Source organism: Camelus ferus, chromosome 1 (assembly GCF_009834535.1).
Source record: "Camelus ferus isolate YT-003-E chromosome 1, BCGSAC_Cfer_1.0, whole genome shotgun sequence".
In the NCBI taxonomy this organism is placed as follows: domain Eukaryota; kingdom Metazoa; phylum Chordata; class Mammalia; order Artiodactyla; family Camelidae; genus Camelus; species Camelus ferus.
The window spans coordinates 114,520,105-114,543,126 of record NC_045696.1 but is presented as its reverse complement, the minus strand read 5'-3'; positions in this window follow the sequence as shown (position 1 = coordinate 114,543,126).

Here is a 23,022-nt window from a genome sequence, read left to right as displayed (position 1 = left end):
CACCTTGCCCCTGAACCCAGGAGAAATGCTGGAGGCCACCTAAGCCACCAGGGGATATATCGATGCATCTTCCTTTTTGCTATTTTGAGGATGGCTTCACTGGTCCTCCATCAGGTGCAAGTAGGTCAGAATGTAAGCACCTCAAGTGTGAAACAAACCTCCCTCGCATGAAGTGAGAAGAAACTAATGAATCACCCAGGCTCCCGCTGGCAAGGCATGGTCTTCACACCTGTTCAGGGGAAAATGAGCAACAAAGCACCCCCAACACACACACACACACACACACACACACACACACACACACACTAAAGTAAAAATTGCCATCTTTACAAATGTGCTCCTTTGTGGCTTCACGGGATATGCATTTTCTTCTATTAAAAATATGAACACCATTATTTCTAACTATAATCCTCATTTTTCTCCACTCCAGGTTGCCAAGCATTCAGGTCAAGGAACTTTCTTGTCTAAACTTGTTTCAAACCAAATAGTTCCTTGGGGATGGATAGCTGTGATTAAACCTGGCAACTATTAGAAACTGTATGAAAAGGAGGCTGAAATGAATGTTATTATGTTACAAATCTCTGCCATTCTATTCTTTGTGCCTTTGCAACAATTTCTTAAAGGTTGTTATAACAATTATATTGGGGCTGGCTATAATTATAAACACAGAGAAAAATAATGAAAGCAAAACACACCAAGTACCCACAGTAATTTGAACATTATCATTGCTGCTGCAGTGTGTGTGCTAGAAAATGCTTCGTAAAAGGCTTGAATTTTTAAGGTAAGTTTTTTAATCTTTTGGTTATTATCTGGTGCTTCACAAAAGCCAGTGGTAATAAGGAGCCCAAATTGAGTGCTAACAACTTTTTGGACCTTAGGAAAAGCACAACTACAGTAACACAAACCACAGCAGCATGCATGCAAAGAACTCTACAATCATTACACATATCACTACAACTCCTATGAACTGAAATTATAAATATGCACCAAACATATCTAGGAAAAATTAATTAATCTCATTGGACAGACAGGTTTATGCAAATCAATAAAGTATAGATTCTAATCATTTTTGGAAATGCCATATAACTAACCTCTATAGATTTATCTTCTAAAAAAATGTATGTACTGCTCTGAAAAAAACAGCTCAAGAGTTAGTTCCGTCATTAATCAGATCTGAGACCTTGGGCAAATCTCTTGACCTGTTAAAGGCTCAATTTTTCTTATCTACCTAGCGAAAGTAATAGTAAGGATAAAAGGAATTAAATGCAGGCAAAGAAAAATAAAAACAAATGTCACAGCTGTGGGCTGCTAAGAAAAAGAAGGCTTTGTCTCACCTGTGAACGAAAAATACTGCAAACCATATCAGTGAACAAAGAATGCTGAAGCCATCAAGCCATCAGCAGCTGCCGCCACCCCCCAGTGAAGACAAGCCTGCAGCTCGGCCTCTGCAGCCACTCACAGTGGTGCACCCTGAGGGGACCCAGAATGAGAAAGGACAAGATACTGGCCCTAGATGGCTAGGTGCTTGTCAAAGGAATGAATTCAATGAGCCCAAGTGTTTGCTTCCTCCCATACATAGAAAAGCACTAAATTCTTTAATTTGAGATGCCTGGTTTTGTTTAGTGTTACAAGTCATCTTTTATTGTTCCAACTACCTGGTCTTTGTTGTAAAGCTTCTGTATATCCCAGCTCCTCCCCTACCTCTTTGGAGCAGTCCCTCAGAGCGATCTGAGGGGCTGTCACCCGGCTCGAAGGGGTTTGAGTCCTCAGAAATGTCCGCCAAATAAAACGTAACTCTCAATTTTTAGGCTGTGCATTTATTTCAGTCGACACACCAAAAGCTGAGGATGTCATTTGGAGCACAAAATACTGAAACCAGCTCCCCGGTGAGTGGGTTGGGGCACATTTGCACTTGAGGCAAAACAAGGTTTTTTTCCCTGAGTATAGCCTTCATCTCCCAGGACCAATTTATCTTTGAATTCCCAGACACTGATCACTTTAGGAAAATGAGCAAAACAAGGGACAACCTATCCTTAAAAGTAAGCCAAAAGAGTCAAATAAATAGTCCAATAAATTACAAGTGAATTTCTTTCACACTGTGAACTTCCACTTGGAATTATAATCCCATTTTCTGTACCATATTTTAAAGGGACATTATTTACAGCTGAATCTGTAGACTCTGACTAGGCAAACTGCAGGCTTCCAAAATCCTACAAAGAGCCTATTATTCCAAAAATTCTAGAGAAATCTCGTGTGCCCAGTATGTCTTAATAAAACACCAGGCGTCCGTTGGTTAATAACATACAATATTTCACTATCATCTGGTCTCCTCTTTCTCTTTTTCACCCCATCTTTAGCAGTTACCATCCAACACCTTTCCCATCTGTGGACCACAATGGAGTTGTCCTCTTTGGGGTGATCTCTTTGGTCCCTCCTAGGTGATCAACACACGTGATTACCTGAGAACACGTGGATCTGAACACAAATGCAGCATCTCCCGCAGACACAGGCAGCCACCCACACGGAGACCAAAAGACATTAAAATTAGTCAGTTGTATCGAGCTGGCCCGGCTCCTGCCAATTACAGGAACAGAGTGTGTGCTCGCAAGAACACTGAAAATTGCAGCCATTCATTCTCAGGCTATTTGGCATTTTCGATCTCTCACAGATCAACCGCTACACAAGGACAGACTGAAACCTGCCACTGAGCTGGAAAGCAAGACTGCAGCCCCACGCTTCCTCCAGACAGACCCCCAGGCCCAACGCGCAGAGCCTGGGCTGGGGGTCACAGGCTGCTGCAGCTGTGGCTGTCAGTGCACCTTCCAGATGTCAGTATCCTATTGGTGTCGACTGAAATACACGCACAGCCTGAAAGTTGAGAGTTACGTTTTATTTGGCGGACATTTCTGAGGACTCAAACCCCTTCGAGCCAGGTGACAGCCCCTCAGATCGCTCTGAGGGACTGCTCCGAAGAGGTAGGGGAGGAGCTAGGATATACAGGAGCTTTACAACAAAGACCAGTTGAAACAATAAAAGATGACTTGTTAACTAAAGTAAACCAGGCATCTTAAGTTAAAGAATTTAGCTCTTTTCTATGTATGGGAGGAAGCAAACATCTGGGCTCATTGAATTCATTCCTTTGACAAGCAACCAGCTATCTAGGGCCAGCATCCTGTCCTTTCTTGTTCTGGGTCCCCTCAGGGTGCACCACTGTGAGTGGCTGCAGAAGATGGGCTGGGGGTGGCGGCAGCCCCTGACGACTCTATGGTTTCAGTGTTCTTTGTTTACTGATATGGTTTGCAGTCTTTTTCATTCACATTAGCATGACCAGAAATAACGTAAACTTGATGAAACTGAGGTCCCTCTTCTTTCATATTTATCACTGCTGCCCCTGCTACTCTTGGCCATGGAGTGTCCTGCCTGCAGATAAGAAAGAAGTAGATCTAGCCTCTCTGATGGTTGGTTTATATCTTTCTTTATTCATTCTCATGATGTACATGTTTAGTTGATTTCATCTCAGAAACTCAGCGTTTCCCATAGTAACACGAGCCTTCTCACTGGGTGTTTATGGACCAGACAGTGAACAATAGATCTACTGGGTCGAAAGACCTGGATGGAGCCCCCACCATGGACCATGCATCAGGAATTTTCTGAAATCATTTCACAAAATAATAGAAGAGAAACCCCATACTCTGCATAGGTCATTGGCTTAGTTTTCCATTGTTGCTGTAACAAGTTATTATAAATTTAGGGGCTTAAAAGAACACAAAGGGATTATGTTGCAATCATGAAAGTCAGAAGTCTGAAATCAGTCTCAGGGAGCTAAAGTCAGGGAGTCAACTGAGCTGCATTCCTCCTGGCGGCCCCGCAGGGGTGGGGATCATCCCTGAACTTTACCAGCTTTTAGAGGCTGTCCTCATTTCTTAACTCGTCCTACATCATATTGCCTACCATCCCGGCCTCCCTGCCACCATCCTTAGATTACCTTCTCTCCTTGTCTCTGATCCTGCTGCCTCCCTCTTGTAAGGATCCTTCAGGGTAAGCCAGGAAAATCAGGGGTAATCTCCCCCTCTCAAGATCCTTAATCCTATCTGCAAAGTCCCTTCTACCGTATGAGGGAGGGCAATCACAGGTCGAGGGACCAGGATGTGCACATTTTCACTGGGCCACTGTTCAGCCCCCCCACAGTCACCAACCAAGTGAAGCCCCTTTTATATGGGTCCTTATTTATTAAAACTGTACATGAATTTAGGAGAAATACCATTTACAGAATAGAAAAAAATATTTGCATAGTAGACAAAACCCTCTGGACTTGTTCCATTCACACCACTCCTACAGAAAATGATGGATTTTACTGGTCTGATGTGAATTTAATTAATTGCAGGTGTACAGCAAAGCAATTCGGTTACACATATACCTACACATATATACATATATTTTCAGATTATTTTTGATTGTAATTTATAAGATATTGAATATAGCTCCCTGAGCTATACAGTAGGTCCTTGTTGTTTATCTATTTTATATACAGTAGTGTGTGTCTGTTCATCCCAAACTGCTAATTTACCCCTCTCACCCCCTGAAAAGGTTTTTAAGTGAGGGAATGACATCCACAAACCAGGCTTTTAGAAAATTGGGACATTAACTGGAGGAAGAATTGGAGTGAGAAGACACTGAAGACGAGGAGGAGATACTGAAATGTTTCCAGGGAAAAGGATAAGGATGTTTATTTAGGAGGGTTTAGATATATCATCTGTATAAATGTTTGAGTTTCACCATTAGATGTGCAGTCATGGCCCCCTGGCAGGCATACAAGGAGCCGTTCAAGCAATATGCACCTTTGTTATAAAAATAAAGGAAGAAATAGCCCTCTCTGGAAATCTAAAATATGTCTACAGAGGCGAGACAAGGCAAAGTGTAATTTAAACACCCTGATACAAAATCAGGTAAAACAGTAAAAGAGTAAATGAGCAAATAAAATAGAGGTGAATGTGTAAGGAACTGATAAGGATGTTTCTACTGGCAAAGGTATTAAATTAACAAAAAAAAAAGAAAGAAGGAAAACTAGCTTTTGTGAAGGAAAAAGTCACTTGGTGCACAGTTTTGTTTTGTTTTACAAAAGAAAGAAAGGTATTAAAAAAAAATCATTTACAGCCAATTGAAAAGTAGACAAAGCAGAGGCCCCTGCCTGGAATTTCAGAGAGGTCTGATTTGCACGTATAAAATGTGCAGATTAAATAGCGACCAGAAAATTAAATTCCTTGTAAAAATTGTTAGAGTTCCAATAAATAAAGCCATCATTGAAGGAGAAAATTACTGAGTAGGTAGAGGAACTCTAGGGCCATAAAGGATGCTAAATAAAATCTATTAGCAACCATAGGAACACACACGCATACATACACAACTGTTTGTGTGCTCAGCAGATATTTACCGAGCACCTTCTAAGGATGGAGATACAGCGATGGATAAAACTGATGGAAATCCCTGTCCTCAGGAAGCAATCATTCTCATTCCTTTTACAATCCACTTGTTCTTTAATGTTGCCATCTTACTCCCCCTGCCTAACCTCCCCATCATGAATTCTGTAGGAGAACAAAATTCGCCACCCCCAACGTCAGATTATTTCCAGGTGAAAACAGTCAAGGCTCAATAAGATGCTGGAAGAACCTCTGACCTCCCCCCGCAACTACCTAAAGTAGATAGAGGGCACGTTTCAGGAAGGGAGCATCACCAGAGATGACTATAGTATGAAGTAGGCATGTGGACTGAGCAGAACCTAGCAAAGTCTGTTTGTCAAAATTCCTGTCTGTGTCCCACTGTCTCTGCATGGCCCCACAAACGTTTGTTTACCAAACACTTGCTTTTTCATCTCCAGGTCAATTGCCTTCCTCTCCTTTAAAGTCCCCAGTCCCTACCCACAGCATCGTCTTTGGTCTTTACTTGAAGATGGTGAATAAGGTGAGGGTTTCAGTCATTTTGGCAAGGTATTCAGTTTTTCTGGGTCTCTCTCACATATGCACATTATTAATTTTTATTTTCTCCTGTTAATATGTCTCATGTCAGTTTAATTCTTAGACCAGCCAGAAGAACCTAGAAGGGGAGAGGAAATTTTCTTTCTCGCCAAAAATCTCTTACTATTGTTGACTAGAAAAAAAAAAAAAAATGCACAACCCAAAAGTTGAGGCTTGTGTTTTTTATTCTGCAGACTCACTGAGGACTTAAGCCTGTCAGGCAGCCTCTCAGATAGCTCTGAGACACTGCTCTGAAGAAGTAAGGCTGGAGCCAGGAGACGGAGGAATTTTTGCAACAAAAACCAGGTGGTGGGAACATCAAAAATTACTGTTAATTAAAGAAAACTAGACATTTCAAGTTAATGAATTTAGAACTTTTCTACGTATGAGAAGGTGCAAGATTCTGGGCTCATTGAAATCATGCCTTTGATATGCACCTTAACTATCTGGGGCCAGTCTTCTGTTTTTCTCCAAACTGAATTCCCCCGGGGTGCATGGTTAGGGTGGGCGGGCAGCTGCAGTGGCTGATGGCTTGATGACCGCAACACCCTTTGTTTACTAATATGGCACGTGACATTTTTCATCCACACTACCCCACCTCACCCTTCTGTTCCCCCCAACCCTATTTTTCTCCATTTCCTTGCTTCCAACAGGCCTAACAATCTGGCCGTTATGTTCCTCAAACACTTCAAGCTTATCCCTAGTTTAAGAGTTTTTCTCTTGTCCTCATCTGCCTGGCAAGACATCTCCAGATACTCACATGATGGTTCCCTGGGCCCTGCAAGCTCAGTTCAAGTGTCTTCCCTTCGGGGACACTTTCCAGGCTGCACTAATTCAGAGAGCTTATCACTTCAGAATTATTAGTTTATATCCTCTGAGCTCCGTGAGTGAAGGAACTGTGACGAGAACATTCAACAGTGTATATGCCCAGCGTCTCTTGAGACAGGAGGGCAGGGGACAGGGCACAACCATTAAAAGAATGACACAGCCATTGAGGATGTGACACATCTACTGGTTAGAACCAAGGAGGCCCAAGATGGTAGGAGGTTTGACTTCCAGCAGACTTGAGCCTCATTATACCCTCACTGTGATACGTTACTTGCTGTATGGCACACCCACAGGTGCCATGACAGCTCCCAGGCTGACCGTGAAAGGCCCCCAGGTGGGTGGGGCCCAATTCCTGGAAATCCCTCCCTTCCCCCCAAATAGCTGGAATAACCCTCCCACTTGTTAACATATGAAATTACGCGGTCCCTAAAAACTAACCACCCCACACCTCAGGGCCGCCTCTCTTGCCTTCTGAGAGGGACCACATTCTGTGTATGGAGTGCGTATCCCCCTGAGTAAGTCTGCTTTCACTTTACTATGGCTCGTTCTTGAATTCTTTCCTGCACGAGACAAAAAGCTACTCTCCAGCAACATTATGAGTGCTTGATGGACAGGAGATGTTAAAAAAAAAAACAACAACAAAAAAACACTACTTGTTAAATGGCTGCAGTGTGTGTGTGCGTGGTTTAGTGGGAGATGGTCACACTAGACCATTGCAACTTAGCCAATTACACAGCCATTTGGGTCCAAAGAAAGATCAGCGATCAGCTCTTTCTACCAACCCCTGCTGCGTATGCTCTGCCCCATTCAGCAGGTTCTCAAATAAACCACTGGTGTGTGGTGGCAGCGTGTAACGTTTGTGTGGCCTTTTGGACCCGATAATGTTTAAACTACACGTGCTGAGGTTCACTCACATGGGTAAGATGCCATCTGAGCCGGGAAAACACACTCCCGCATCTTCCATCACCCTGTTGATTGCCAGGTGCTGCGCTCACATGTGCTGGCTTTTCAATGAACCATCTTTGTGTCTGCCAGCTCAGAAAGACAGCCTCTGCTACATAAATGTTCCTGGCAATCAACCTGGGGTGCGACAAGTTGCTTATAAAGGAAAGAAGGAAAAAACAAAAACAAAAACCAGACAAACTGCCTCTCAGCCTCTATTTTTGTGATAGAATGGAGGGCTTTAGATGCTTTCAGAATGATTACAATTTGTATAGACTAGTGGGATTGGAATGTAAAACTAAAATACAAAAGCATACAAAGTAGCATTCATTTTAGACTAAAATAAAGGGCAGTGTCACAGATACTGCCATCCCCATCCTTGCCCTCCTCTGAACAGGCTGAAAAGTGGGAGAGTGGGGCTCCCCTGCCCACACGGAATCTCCCCTGCAGACCCAGAGAGGAGGCAGCAGAGACGCGGTGCAAGCCAGCGGGTCACGTGACCCTGGGCAGTATCTTCGTGACTCATCCCCTGTGTTCCCATCCGTGAAACGAGAAAGTTGGAGAGGAACTCTGTAGTTCCCATCCATTCTAGCATTCTAGTAGCTTGTCTTTTATAACCTGAAGAAAATCACACATGGGGGAAAAAAGACACATTTTTCTCCTTTCAATGAGAATCAAACGTGATTTCTATTGAGATTAAAAAAGACCAAATAGAACGTGGCCCCTTCTCCCTGTTCCTGGTTTTCCCAGTAATATGTTTTCAACCTACTTCTGTATAATTCGGGACCTAAAGATATTTCCTCCCAATTTGCACCTTGCAAATGTGCTACTTTATAGCATTTATATTTTTAATGACTAAGTGTGTGTTTTCTTTAAGAAGCTGTGTTGGGTGCAGAGACCACCATAAAAGGACATCTGTGTTTGTTTTTTTTTCCTCAGGGATTTGAGACTATAAATATATAAATGTGTGCAGATTTTTTTTAAGTTGAGGTTTATATAATATTATATAGAGACTATCTGCCTTAAGACAGCTTCCTTTATGACCCCTATATTTGTAGGTATTTTTTAAACTTATAATTGCAACACTGATCAAAGTTCACATATACCATTGTGCAAAGATGGATACTAAATTACCCATTCCACCGCGGGATATAGGAAATTTATCTACAGCACGTTTGCACAGTGAAAACATTTATTTTATAATTGGCTTTTTATTTTCGTAGATTTTTATCAATGTTTGAATTTCTTTTGCACTAAACTATATTTGAAATGGGTAACATAAAACATGGCCCATAAAATTAAGCCCGTCCCCACAAAAGTTGATGAAATCTTTTATTTCTGAAATTAATGCCTGATGATTCGAGTCAACATGAATCAAGAATGAAGGATAATGAACCCACCGCTCTTGTAGGATTAACTGTCCCATTCTGCAGTGAGCGCCTCTTCCAAGGCAAGGAAAAAGATACTTGGAGCCAGGCCAGTAGAGAGTCTAGGATAAGACCCGATGGGAAAATTTTTATTCTATTTTCCTAGAATTAGATGATGTGATTTACTCTTCCTCTAAACAACAACATTAAACAGGCTTGGTGACACTGACACCACAAAGCTTTTAGCGGAACAAGAGAAGTTGGTGGGTCCGGCATCAGAGTTCAGTCCTAGATCCATGAGTGGAATCTGGGAGAAACTCTGCCCTGAATTTGGTCAGGATTTTAAAGACTTTGCATCGTGTACTGGCAAGTAACACTGAAACTGTAACAAATGATGTCAGGTAACAGCCACAGTAAAGATAGATAAATTAGACTACATCAACATTGGAAACTTCTGTGCATTAAATAAAGGACACAGTCGGCAGAGGGAAAGGGCAACATACAGAATGGGGAAAATATTTGCAAATCGTATATCTGAAAATCACCAAGTAAGTAAAGAACATGTGCAACTCAGCAACAATAAAAAAGCAAACGACCCGATTAAAAAAATTGGCAAAGAACGTGTATAGACATTTCTCCAAAGAAGGAGTTCAAATGGCCAAGAAGCACAGGAAGAGGTGCTCGGTGTTACTCACCATTAGGGAAAAGCAAGTCAAAATCGCAGCGAGATAACTCCTCGCACCCATTAGGATGGCTAATACCAGGAAAAGAAAATAACCAGTGTTGATGAGAATGTGGAAAACGGGAATTCTTGTTCCCTCTGAGTGGGAATGTAAAATGAATATACTATGGCAGTGTTCTTCACCCAGAGTTTTGTTACAATATTTCTCTACTTTTCCACTTTTACTTGAGAGGATGGGGATGGAAACTAAAAACCATGAGGAGTGCAGGAAATTTTATATACTTTATTCCATATAATCTCTCCGACAGCTGTGTAATGTGTTCAGATTTCCCTTCTACCAATAAAACTGATGTACAGAGTTTGAGTAATTGACTTTTATCGTGGAGTAATTCTTGGCCTTATTGGATTCAAGTTTTTCTTGTAAGTTCCTACAAGCTTTTTTGGAAGTAAAGAGAATACGTAAATAAATAATGTAAACCAGTCATTTCAACATCAAAATGTCATTTTATTTAGTGCTGAGCACTAAAGGCTGGAGGAACATTAGAGACAGAAGGAAATCAATCAGCTCTCCAGCTCTGTCCTTGACAAGCGAGGCCCAGGGAGGTGACCCAAATGACCCAAAGCGTATGATCGGCCCTTGGCTGCATTTCCATCTTCCTTTTCAAAAACAGAGTGGAATCATCCTTTGTGGTTCATTTTTACTTTCTGTGCAAGGATCTCACTGCCTGTTAGTCTCAGGATCTGTGACCTCCTAAGGAAAGAATGAACATGAGATTTAAACATACTAAAAAGATCAGGGGGAGGGTGGAGCTCAGTGGTAGAGCACATGCTTAGCATGCATGAGGTCCTGGGTTCAATCCCCAGTACCTCTATTATAACATTAAAAATAAGTAAATAAATAATCTCAATTACCCCCTCCCCTGACCACAAAAAATTTAAACATATTAATAAGATCAATTTGTACTAGAGCATAGTACCACTATATGAATAATAAACATTAAAACTTTATGTGCAAAAGTCATTCTTATTATTCTTCAAAACACTTTATTTTAAATTACCCGCTGTTACCATAATAAGATCTCTAATCTCCAGGCTTGTTAGCTGTTTTCCTTATATCCTTGAGAAAAAAGCACTAATTTAAATTGATACCTGTTACCATCTAATTTACTTCTAGAATTTGTCTTAAGGAAATCAATAGGAAACATATAAAACAAGTATGTATAATAATGTTAATAAAAGTATTTGCTTTTTTGAATGCAGAATGTTTTTTAAAAAAAGATACAGTGGGAATCAGGTGAAGTGTCCAATGATGAGAGATTACTGAAATGATACGCAAAGGAATTGAGAAAAGCAATCAAAACTCATGATGCAGGGCTCTATTGCTTGCACAGATAAAAGATAATCCCATTTATCTAAACAAACAGATATTGTTAAGCTTTAAGATATTTGACAAGCTTTTATGCTTCTCAAATACCTAAAAGAATATTCTCAAATGCATTTGGAGTTGTCTCTATATGACAGAACGAATGAGTTACTACTTTCATATATATATATATATATATATATATATATATATGGTCTTTTTGCACTTTTTACAAAGAAAAGGTAACATTTTATCATCAGTAAAAGGACAGTTAAGCTATTTCTATCCAGGAAAAGTTAACTATTTAAATACCTGTCCCAAATCAACTTACTATAATGAACTTGGCTTGAAAATCCCCAGCAGTCGTCACAGATTTTTACAAACATTCATGATGCACTAATTGAAAAAAAATAAACAAATGAAGTCAGTCAGCATAATTAAAAGTCTTTATGTGATATCTTATGATTCAGTGAGATATATTCCATATTTCTCTGATTTTACTTTGTTTTCCTTGCCTTTGCAGTCGGAATAATATTCCCGCTCCAAGATGCCCATATCTTATAAACATGACTGTCAAATGGGAGAGAAGAATTAAGGTTTCAGATAAACCAAGGTTGATAATCAGCTGATCTTACCGTGGTGAGATTACCCTGGATCATTCAGGTGAGCCAATGTATTCATAAGGACATTTTGTTTTCATCCAAGAATATGGAACCTTTATTTTAACATGATCACTGTACATCTGCAGTATGGGAGTGATCCCTTTAGAAAGGGAACTGATTACTAGAAGAAACAATGACAAAACCCATCTGATATTTAATGTGAATCCATAGGAGTTTAAGCTTCAAATCCAGCCAAGAAGTTGGTTACCATCTCTTTCTGTTTTGCGTCTGACTCTTCTGAGATCTTTCCATCAGCCCTGATTTTGCCCAGTAGGCTTTGGTGCTGGCTGATAACATGCGACAAGAAAGCATTCTCAAACTTCGTGATCTTGCTGGGCTCCAGCTTATCGAGATATTCCCCGACATCCACATAAATCAAGCCTCTGCTCTTCAACAGCCACGGAATCATCCTGTCCTGGCTTCAGCAACTCAGTCAGATGCACACCATGACTCAAGAGATGCTGAGTAGTATTCTGTTGTGTAAACATACCACAACTTCTTTATCCAGTCATCTGTACAATGGAATACTACTCAGCCATAAAAAAGAATAAAATAATGCCATTTGCTGCACCATGGATGGACATGGAGATTGTCATTCTAAGTGAAGTAAGCCAGAAAGAGAAAGAAAAATAGCATATGATATCACTTACATGTGGAATCTAAAAAAAAAAAAGACACTATGAACTCATCTACAAAACAGATACAGACCTAAAGACATAGTAAACAATCTTATGGTTACTGGGGAAAAGGGATGGGAAGGGATGAATTTGGGAGTTTGGGATTGGCAAATGTTAGCCACTATAAATAAAAATAGATTAAAAAATAAGTTTTAAAAAAGAGTTCTTGAGTAGCAGCATTGAGATCAGAACCAAACTGGGCAGAAGCCACAACCTCAGGATACTGAGCCAATGCCAGTTTCATGTACCTGCCACCTGCTTCACCGCCCTGGTTGAGGCAGCAAATCCGACAAGGGAAACAGACAAACTAGCATTAATGGCAGGACGAATACCTTTGTAGAACAATTCTGTTTTCAAGAAGATCTGTTAGAAGTTGGAAGAGGGAGGTGGAAGGTCAGTGTCCAAGTGATGCTTCATAAGAAAGACTGGACAAGCCACTGCTGGTTTGAAGACGGAAGAGGGCACAAGCTAAGGGGTGCAGACAGCCTCCAGGTGCTGGAAAAGGCAAAGGAAGGAAACAGATTTTCCCCTGGAGCCTCGAAAAGGAATGTAGTCCTGCCAAAACCTTGATTTTAGCCCAGTTGGACCCACTTCAGACTTCTCATCTCAAACATGGTAAAATATTAAATAAATATTTAAGCCACTAATTTGGCGGTAATTTGTAGTAATCAGAAACCAAAACAGAACTTAATATTTTCATATGATTTTGAAGTTACATGTAAAGGTTCTGCTCCTCTTTTAATACTAATTAATACTAATATATTTATGATTGTCATAAATATAAAACATGTCCTTGGATCAAAAAGTTACCCTTTATCTTATTACGTGTCATTTTACCTGGAAATCACACACACAGACACAGACACATACACACACGCAAATCACACTTATATCTTTGATTCATTCCTTTATCATTCATTTGTCTTTTCAACAAATTTTTATGTTATCTTAAAAGTTCCTTATCTGAAAAGTTTCCATTCATTCCTAGTATTCTGATCTCTTACAGAACAAATTAAGCAATGACATTTCTCTGACCTCCCCTCTACTCCCCATATCCTCGCCCCAGTTCTTAGTGAACTCCGCCTGACCAGAGAGTGCATTTCTGACCCCAGATTCATTCTCACCTATTGAAAGAATCAGGGTCATTAGAGGAATTCGGATGCATCTCCTGCTGCAACCACAAGGGGGTGCCCTGTCCACAGAATAGTGCTTGATCCGAAAGATGGAGCCAAGAACTAATTAAGGAACACTTTTGATTCCTTAATTCCTGCTGGACCCGGGGGCTCTGACACAGCACCACTCACAGACCGAGTCCACCATGTTGGATGGCCGTCCATTTGCCTTCCCAGTCTCCACTGCAGCCTTCTCAGAATTCTCGGTAAGAGGGAGCCAAGTAGTCACATGGCCACAAAGCCAGAGCCTAGAACAACATACACCTTTCTTCTCCCAGACTCCTCCTTGGCTGCTCCTTTCTGACCTTTTGTATTCAAAATATCAGGTTACAGTTCCTTCCCGGACAATGGCTTCCTGGCCACCTCTAACAGCAGGGATTCTTGTAAGACCCTCTACCACCCAGAATTCCCTGACTCTCCCTTCAGGTAGGGACTTACTGGTCCCTCTCGCTTGAGCAAAGGAAAACAAATGAAAAATAAAAGCAAAAGGACAATCTCCAGAGTGCATCCCACGACATATAGCAACTAGAATATTTACGCTGTTTTAAAAGACGAATCCTATATTCCCACTTGCTTAGTTTGTATTATTATTTCAAAGTGATTGAGTATGTTACCCTTTTCTTTTAGTAGAAAACTTTTATTTTCTCAGTCAGCTGATTCTCTAAGGCCAAAGAAGTTTCACAAAGCAGGCAATGTTTCATGTCTTTATTCACCCCGTTCATAAAGGAAAGAGTGTTTAATAGCTGAGCCTTGAAATACAACTTTTCTCTCTCTTTCCCACATTGTTCTTGGAAACTGTGGACAAAGCATGTCACCTGCCATTTCAGTAAACAAAGGGTGTTGCCGCGGCCATCGAGCCATCAGCCACTGCAGCCCCTCCCTCACTGATGGTGCACCCAAAGGGATGCACAGCGGAGAAAAACAGGATGCTGGCCCAAGGTAGTTAAGGTGCACATTAAGGAATAATTTCCATAAGTCCAGACTCTTGCATCTTCCCATACATAGAAAAGCCTTAAATTCATTAACCTGAGATGGCTGTTGTGTTTTATTTTTTTAATAATTGGCATTCATCTTTTGATGTTGGACTACCTGTTTTGATTTTTTTTTTTTTTTTTTTTGGCAAAAATGCCTACATAACTTGGCTTCTATCATTTCTCTTAAGAACAGTCCCTCAGAGCTAGCTATCTGAGAAGCTGTCTCCCAGGCTTAAGTCCTCAGTAAGTCTACCGGGTAAAAGATAATTCTCCACTTTTAGGTTGTGCATTTCTCTTCTGTCGACAAAACCCACAGCTGTAAGTCGGTTTTCTTTAAAACTGTCAAGCTTAATTTTCAAAAAGTTCAAAGCATCCCAGAGATGTAGAATATCTGTGTCAAAGATATATTTATTCACAAGTGAGGGATCCCACAGGATGGTAGAGCTGGTTCACACTGCGTTTGAGAAACAGATTTGTATCACCTGTCTGAGAAAACCCACAGAAATAGGTTGGCTAAGTTAGAGAAAGGACAGGTTAACGTTCTAAGGGCCAATAAAACTGTAACCATTGTGGTTCCCTACTCATTTGCATCGGTACCAGAAATCATCTGCTTCTGCGTGACACGAAGCTACAATTAACATGTCACTTCGCGGAGCCTGGGCCGGCCATGATCAATAGTAAACCAAAGCTGCATTACCCTATAAAATAAAATAATCTTTGTCTGGGTTTGTTAAACAGTGCTCAGGGATGACACCAAAATCATATGCTTTCCTCCCTTTGTTTTGTTTTTTTTCCCCAAGTTTTTGGTGGTTTTTCGCTTCACAGTTAGGTAGGAAATCTTATGTCCACTTCACTCTTTCCCCAGGATTTATTCTTTCCCAATTCATGTTTTAAACTTCTCCATCTTTGGTCTGCCTTTCTATTAAGGGTGAACTCATTCACCTAGTAGTCTTTTAGCATCTTCCATTCGCCAGGCCATGACAGATGTGAACAACAGTTTACATGTCACGAACTGCCTTGATACCAATAGTCTCATTTTTCTTTACTATTTAAAGAGATACAGGGTAATTCAAGAACTAAACAAATTCAAAAAATGATCACTCAGTAACTAGGTTTTATATAGTTATAAAAATGGTTTACTTTTTTTTACTTCTTGGATCCTCACAAAAAGTTTAGAAGATAAATTTTTGTTACAGAGCAAGAAACTGAGGCTCAAAGAAGGTCATTTCTTTGCCACACGTGAGCAGAAAGGTTTCAGTGCATCTGCGTTTCCCACAGGCTTCACTGCTTTGAAGCTATTATTTTTCGAGCATTAGGATTGAAGTTTTCCATTTCAAGTTTAGGTTTATCTTGACTGTAGTTTAAATGCCAATCTGTGATATAAAAAAAAAAATTAAGAGATAGTTCAAAATCACTTGCTAAACGAACTTCTATAACTGACAGTTCTTCTAAATTATAATTGGGGTAATAATTGGTAAAACGCTGCTCTTTCCTGACATCCATCAAATCTGTAATTTTCTGTAAGATGTGTGGCCCAGGAAAGCATCTTTTTTATTGTTTAGCCTTAATTATTGTCAATTCTGAGTTAATCAACCTCCCCAGGTGTCTCCCTTGAAGTTTGAGTGTCTCAAAGTCCCTGGAAACAGTCCTTCTGTTAAAAAAAGTCATATATATATGTATATATACACACATACACACACACACACATACACACACGTATATATGTATATATATAAAGATTGTTTCTTTATATATATAAATGTAAATCCAATTCTGTCTTCAACTGTTACCTATTTTATTTGAGAAAACATCTCTTTACATATTTATATATAAATGTTTTATATATTCAAATTATATATAATATATTTATATAAAGTATATATATTCATATATAAATATATATAAATTACATATTTCTATAGACTTTATATATATTTATATACATTATATATATATTTATATATAAAGAGGTGTTTTCTCAAATAAAATAGGTAACAGTTGAAGAAAGAACTGCACTTTTCCAAATTCTGAGATGACCTGAGGGTTTCTGTTCACTGACCGTCCACATGTTAGAAGGCACAAATGAAAGACAGAAGAGGATGTGGGCTCAGCATGGGAGGCGGAAGCTCAAGAGTGATTCTGAGCCAGAACTCACTTCATCCCTATTGACCTTACGTACGTCAGCTGAGGAAGCTGTGAGCAATGAGCTAGATAATGCACAAGAAAGCTCTTAGTAAAATTTAAATGTAACACAGATGCCGGGTGTGACCCACGAGGATGCAAACCCCAGCACGCCCACTTCCGTTAGATCCTGAAACTGCACGTGTTCGTCCGGCTCACGCAGGAGACCTGCGCATGCTCCTTCCAAGCCTGGGGCCCCATCCCCACCACCTTCTGTCCTCCACCTCCCGACCTCCACCTCCCCTCCCGCTGGCCTGGAGACTCCCGCAGAGAGAGCACTTCCTCTGGAAATTTTCCTTTGTCCCCAGTTCTGGGTTGGTTGTCAGCAAGCCCTCTACTTCCATCAGGATGTTTATGCAGTCTCATTACTCGCCCACCCCAGCAGTACATTCAGCTTTCTTAGAGAAGAGGTTGCATCTATCCATATCCCCATCACTTCAGCCCGTTCACAGGGTATGGCAGTCACTGGATACATATTTGTGGAGTGAACTTTAATCTGCCAAATGACGTATCTCCATCTGTTACATCTGGACAAAATGTGTTGACCCCTGAATACTTCACAAAGAAAATATATGAGGTTTAAAGGATATGGTCCCTACTCAGTAGATGATGTACTAAAGTGTATAGATGAAAGACATTTACAGAATAATGATATCGTGTTTACGAACAAGTAGAGAATGCATCATACAGACAAGTAGGGATGACTGTGGATAAAAAAGGAAGGAAACGTTTTATAAGAAATGGGAAAGATTGATGCATCCTTTCAAAATAACCTTAAATCATCAGTATTCAAAACTACAAATTCAAACTCTTAACGTCACGCTGAGGGCACCTCTGGCAGGATAACAAGTGTGGGCTGGAGAATACGAAAGACATTTCACAGAGGACATGGAGGAAAATATTTTGTTTACAGTCATTATTTGGCATTGTTTCCATAAGAACCTTTGTTGTTGAACTTAGAGGGATTCATTCTCAGCACATAGTCTTTTTTTTGTCAGGTCATTATTTTTACATGAGCAAATCTTCTAGTCTATCCTCTGTGCTAACTGCTTTTTAGTTCCAAGCATCCTTCCCACAAAGGTCCTTGATTCACCGAAACTCCCTCTTCTCCTCGATGCCATTGAAGTGCTTTGAAACAAATTATTTGCACTGTGGCAAGTGCTGGAAGAAAATCTACAGTATATTTGATGCAGATCTATCTTTCATTATTTTTGGCAATAGAACTGAATAAATACATTTATCGTTACAGTTTTTAAAAATAACTTTAGGATCTGAAAGAAGGAAAAAGATGGCTTTAAAGCCATTCCTTCCTCCAAGGCTTTGGATAAAACAATCACTTTAGAAAACCGTGTTGTGTTTTCTATTGATACGCCTTCACACATGTGTCAAAGTGTACACGTGAATTTTTGTTTGTGAGTATAAACACATATATTAAGTTATATACACATGCATCAGATACATGTATTTTCTATCCATGTGGATTATTCCTTGTGAGTGGCCATCAGTACACACCAGAGATGCCCCAAGATGCTCTGTTTTATAACATTATAGCATAAATATACACATCAACCTGATAATATCTTCCTTAAGGAATGAATTATATTGCCAAAGTAAGGAAACATAAAATGCAGTGTTAGAATATTTCCATCAGAAAGAGCTAAATTTTTTTTAAAAATGTTTATCCCCTAAGCCCAAGTGTGCTCTTCAGAAATATGGAAGACCCCGACTGTAGAGATCCATATGGACCCAAGAGTCCAATGGCAGACACTTGTTCCTTTTCTTACCTCCTCCTCTTCTACCAGTAGAATACCTGGGAGTGCTCAAGGATGCATAAACGTTTTAGGTCATCATTTAAAACATTCTGTCCCTGATTGAAAGAGTTTGGTACTTTGTAAATTTGCTTTATGATTAAAAAAAAAATCACAGGTGCTAAAAATATGGATTTGCAGAAACCCTCTAGAGCATCAGAATCCATGGGAGAGGACCTCAAACTTAGTATTTTGGACAAATGTCTGAGGTCAGTACTTCTCAAACTTGAATACACAAGCTGATCACCTCTCCAGGTGTTAAATTCTTGTTAAAATGCAGATTCTGATTCAGTAGCTCTGTGATCACACCTGAAAACTTGCATTTACAGTGAGCTCCCAGGGGATGCAGAAGCCACTGACGAAGACCCACACTTTGAGCAGCGGAGGCCTCGCTGATTGTCCCCATCAGGCATGAAGGAACTGGTGGCCTAGTCACTAGTTTCCCAAAGCATCAGACAATAGCTTGCTTGGATAGTGTGGAGGCAATGAATGGGGTTGGTTAAAAAAAAAAAGAAAAGGCCTAGGAGGAAGGACGGTCTTACCGGGTTGTGTTGCTGCCCCCCACGCCTAGGCAGTCACGGTAGAACTAAATATGATCTGGCCAGCATTTCTTACTTTTTTAATTCTATTTTATTTTTAAAATTTTTTAAATTGAAGTATGGTTGATTGACAATGTTGCATTAGTCTCTGGTGTACAGCGTAGTGATTCATTTATATATATTCTTTTCATATTCTTTTTTATTATAGCTTATTAAAAGTTACTGAAGAGTTCCCTGTACTATACAGTAGGACCTTGTTGTTTATCTATTCTGTATAAAACAGTTTGTATCTGCTAATCTCAAACTCCTAATTTATCCCTCCCAACCTCTTTTCTTCCCTGGTAACCATAAGTTTGCTTTCTATGTGACTCTTTTTCTGTTTTGTAAATAAGTTCATTTGTATCATTTTTTTAGAGTCTACGTATAAATGATATTGTACGTCATTTGTCTTTCTCTGTCTGACGTACTTCACTTAGTGTGATCATCTCTAGGTCCACCCATGTTGCTGCAAATTGACCAGCATTTCTTAAAGCAATACCTTTCTGTAACTTACTCTGCATAAAATTGTGATTTTTCTCTGTTCGGCTGATTTTGGAATTTTGTTCTTCTTGTTGTTTAATTCTCAAAAGGCACCTTTATTTCTTAGTTTCTTCAGTCTATATGTATTGAGTACATACCGTGTGGAAAGTTCTAGACTAAACGGTACTGGGAGTCTCAGCAATAAACAAGGCACAGTCCTCACCCTTCAAGGCATACGCAGCCTAGTGGGAGAAACAAGATGTGACCTGGAATACCTTAATGCAGGGTAAGATGTTATTACCACTGCGACAGAAACACAAGCACCGTTGTTATGAAAGTTCAGAGGAAAGAGACGTTTCTGATCGCAGTGTCAGGGCAGGACACAAGATTTGAACGCACAGCTGTCTGACTCTATTACCACATCGAAGAAGCCAATGGGGGCCCAACGGTCAAAGCCACAGAACCCTGACCTTGTCCTCAGGCAGCTAGGGTGCTGGCAAAGGTTTTGTTTAAGCCTGGCCATCTTGACACCAGCTGTGAGTTTAGAAAACAAACATGAAACTAACCAGAGGGTCATTCAGGACCCTGAGGGAATCGCTGTTGAGCAGATATAATTTGGGGGTGCTCACTTGGCACTCATTTCGCTGCTGTGTAATCTCCATCTGTTGATATCACCCCTCTAAGAAGTATAATTTTTTATTGTATATCTTGTAATCCTAAATCTTTCCGTTTGTTTAGCCTTTTTAGCAAACTGATATGCGAAGAAGTTGTCATGTACTATATGGGGGGCTTACAGTCACTTTTTAGTGCTCTGCTGAATTACAGCATTATTTTGTATTCTATAACAAGAGGCTATGAGAGAATAATATAAGATTATTTCTAACATAATTCAAAACATGCAGAACAAACAAATCTAATTTGTGCAAACCGTTCTGACGTATAACTTTACTTTCACAAGAAGCCTTGAAAATAGGTTCTCAGTTGAGAAGGAGTTACTTTAGCAGGGATAAATTATGAAACAATTTACCAGTTCTATGAAGAAAAAAAAAAAGGTTACTTTGTATTATGTGCCTAAATCTGCATAATTCTAAAAATAGACTATTAACAGCTATATGAAAAATAGAATTGTATGTTTTTGTGCATGAAGCAACATATATTTATGGAAGAAAATATATGCCAAAATGTTACTGCAGAAGGGCAAGATTTAAAAACATTTCAGCAACAAGACAATCTATTCTGACAATGGGTATTTACGATTCACCAGTGTATCAAGATAAAACAGAAGGCATACATTTTTAAAAGCAACTCCCCCAATCGCTTCCCAAATTAATCACCTTTAGAGTGTTCCAAATCATAGACATTTAATGCTGTTTGGTTTTGACAATGTTGATCGTGGGATTTTTCCTATAACCATATGTTAAGCAAGCAAAGTCACCTGTCAAAAAGAATAGCCGTTTGAAGACTAATTTCATCACACATAATGGGTAAATCATCATATTGATGGTTTGCAAAAAAAAAAAATTTCATTCATACTCTGGCTTTGGTGCTGAGTCCTGGGACAACCTATCATTATGATGGACACTTAGCTTACAGGCTTTAACATCCTGAAAAAAATGTTGGAAAGAGCTCATGCCAACGCTGAGGAGCATGAAGGGCAGCGAATTCGGCTCAGAACACTAGGCTAGGGTGCTCAGAAATTGTGTCATACCCAGTAGATGTTCAGTGAACATCTGTTGATGGAACAACCTTATGCCAGCTCTACACTGAAAACACTGTCTCCAGCACCTGCACATCGGCCACGTCCTCATTCTGCTGCGTGGCTATTGTTAACTCTGGCCATCTCTCTGCCAAATGCACAAGGAAGCCTAGTGAGTTACAAATCCCTCCAGCTCTCCAAATGTAAGCCATGATTGGACCTAGGCACTGATGAAGACAGCCCTGAACTTCTCTATGACGAAAGTGGAATTATTATGAAGGTACAGAAACCAACAAGCCATTATGTTTGTAAAATCTCCTTTGTAAAAAGGGTTCCAAAGAAAGAGCATGTGAGAAACAGAAAATTCACAGAAAAGGTACAATTATAATGATGGAGATTTCTACCTAAACAAAGAGGGAATTATTTTTCCTCAAAAATTCTCCCTTAGCAAAGTCTCTATGAAGTTGTAATAATATCTGGGCAAACCTTTTCAATTGTTTTATTTATAAAGAACAAAACTGGAGAAAATACATTGCCATAAAATCACACCAATCGATGGTAATTTTAATGTTTTTCAAGGTCACTTGACAGAGTCAGTAAAAACAGATCTTAAAATTTAGCATACATTTAGTAATTAGTATTATGACATCACCACTGCATCGTTGGATATAATTGTAAAGAAGTCTTCCAAGAATGCCTTAAAAAGGCATTATAACAATGAGCAGTTACTATGTGGAAACCGTGTATATCTACCCACAGTAAGAATGGGTAAATAATAATGATACTCTTATACAGATGGGTTCTTGTCACATAGCATTATGATCTCAATTTAAATGAAAGTGAAAACCAGGGAGCAGTCCGAGATGATGGCACAGAAGGACCCTGAACTCCCCTCCTTCCATGGGCACACGAAATCTTCAGCTGCACATGGAACCACGTCCTCAGAGAAAGAACTGAAAAGAGGCTGAGCTGCTCCTGCAGAAGGAAGGATGAAAGGACCACATCAAGATGGACAGGAGAGACAGAGATGCGTTCTCACCAAAACCCCACCCGACGTTTGGGCTTCTCCCAGAGGATCAAGGGCTTTGTGCCCCACGGCAGGCACCCCAACTCTTGAGATCTGCTCCAGAGAGATGGCTACGCTTTTTATTGGTGTACAGCATAGTGATTCAGTTATACATATATATATTCTTTTTCAAATTCTTTTCCATTATAGGTTATTACAAGGTATTGAATATAATGCCCTGTACTGTACAGTAGGATCTTGCTGTTTATCTATTTTATACATAGTAGTTTGTGTGTGCTAATCCCAAACTCCTAATTTATCCCTCCCTGCCTTCCCCTTTGGCAATCGTAAGTTTGTTTTCTATGTCTGTGAGTCACCTTCTGTTTTATAAATAAGTTCAATTGTATCATTACAGGCCCCCCTTATGTCTGGCTTAGAAAACTCTGGGGCTTATGTCCAAGGGGCCCAGAGTGCTGTAGGGAACTAAGATTCTTCTTGTAAAGAGTTTGCTGTGCACTCAGTCACTGCAGGACCCAGCGCAAAAGCAGCAGTTTGAAAAGTGCCTGGTCTAGGTGAAGAAGACTCATTTGCTAAT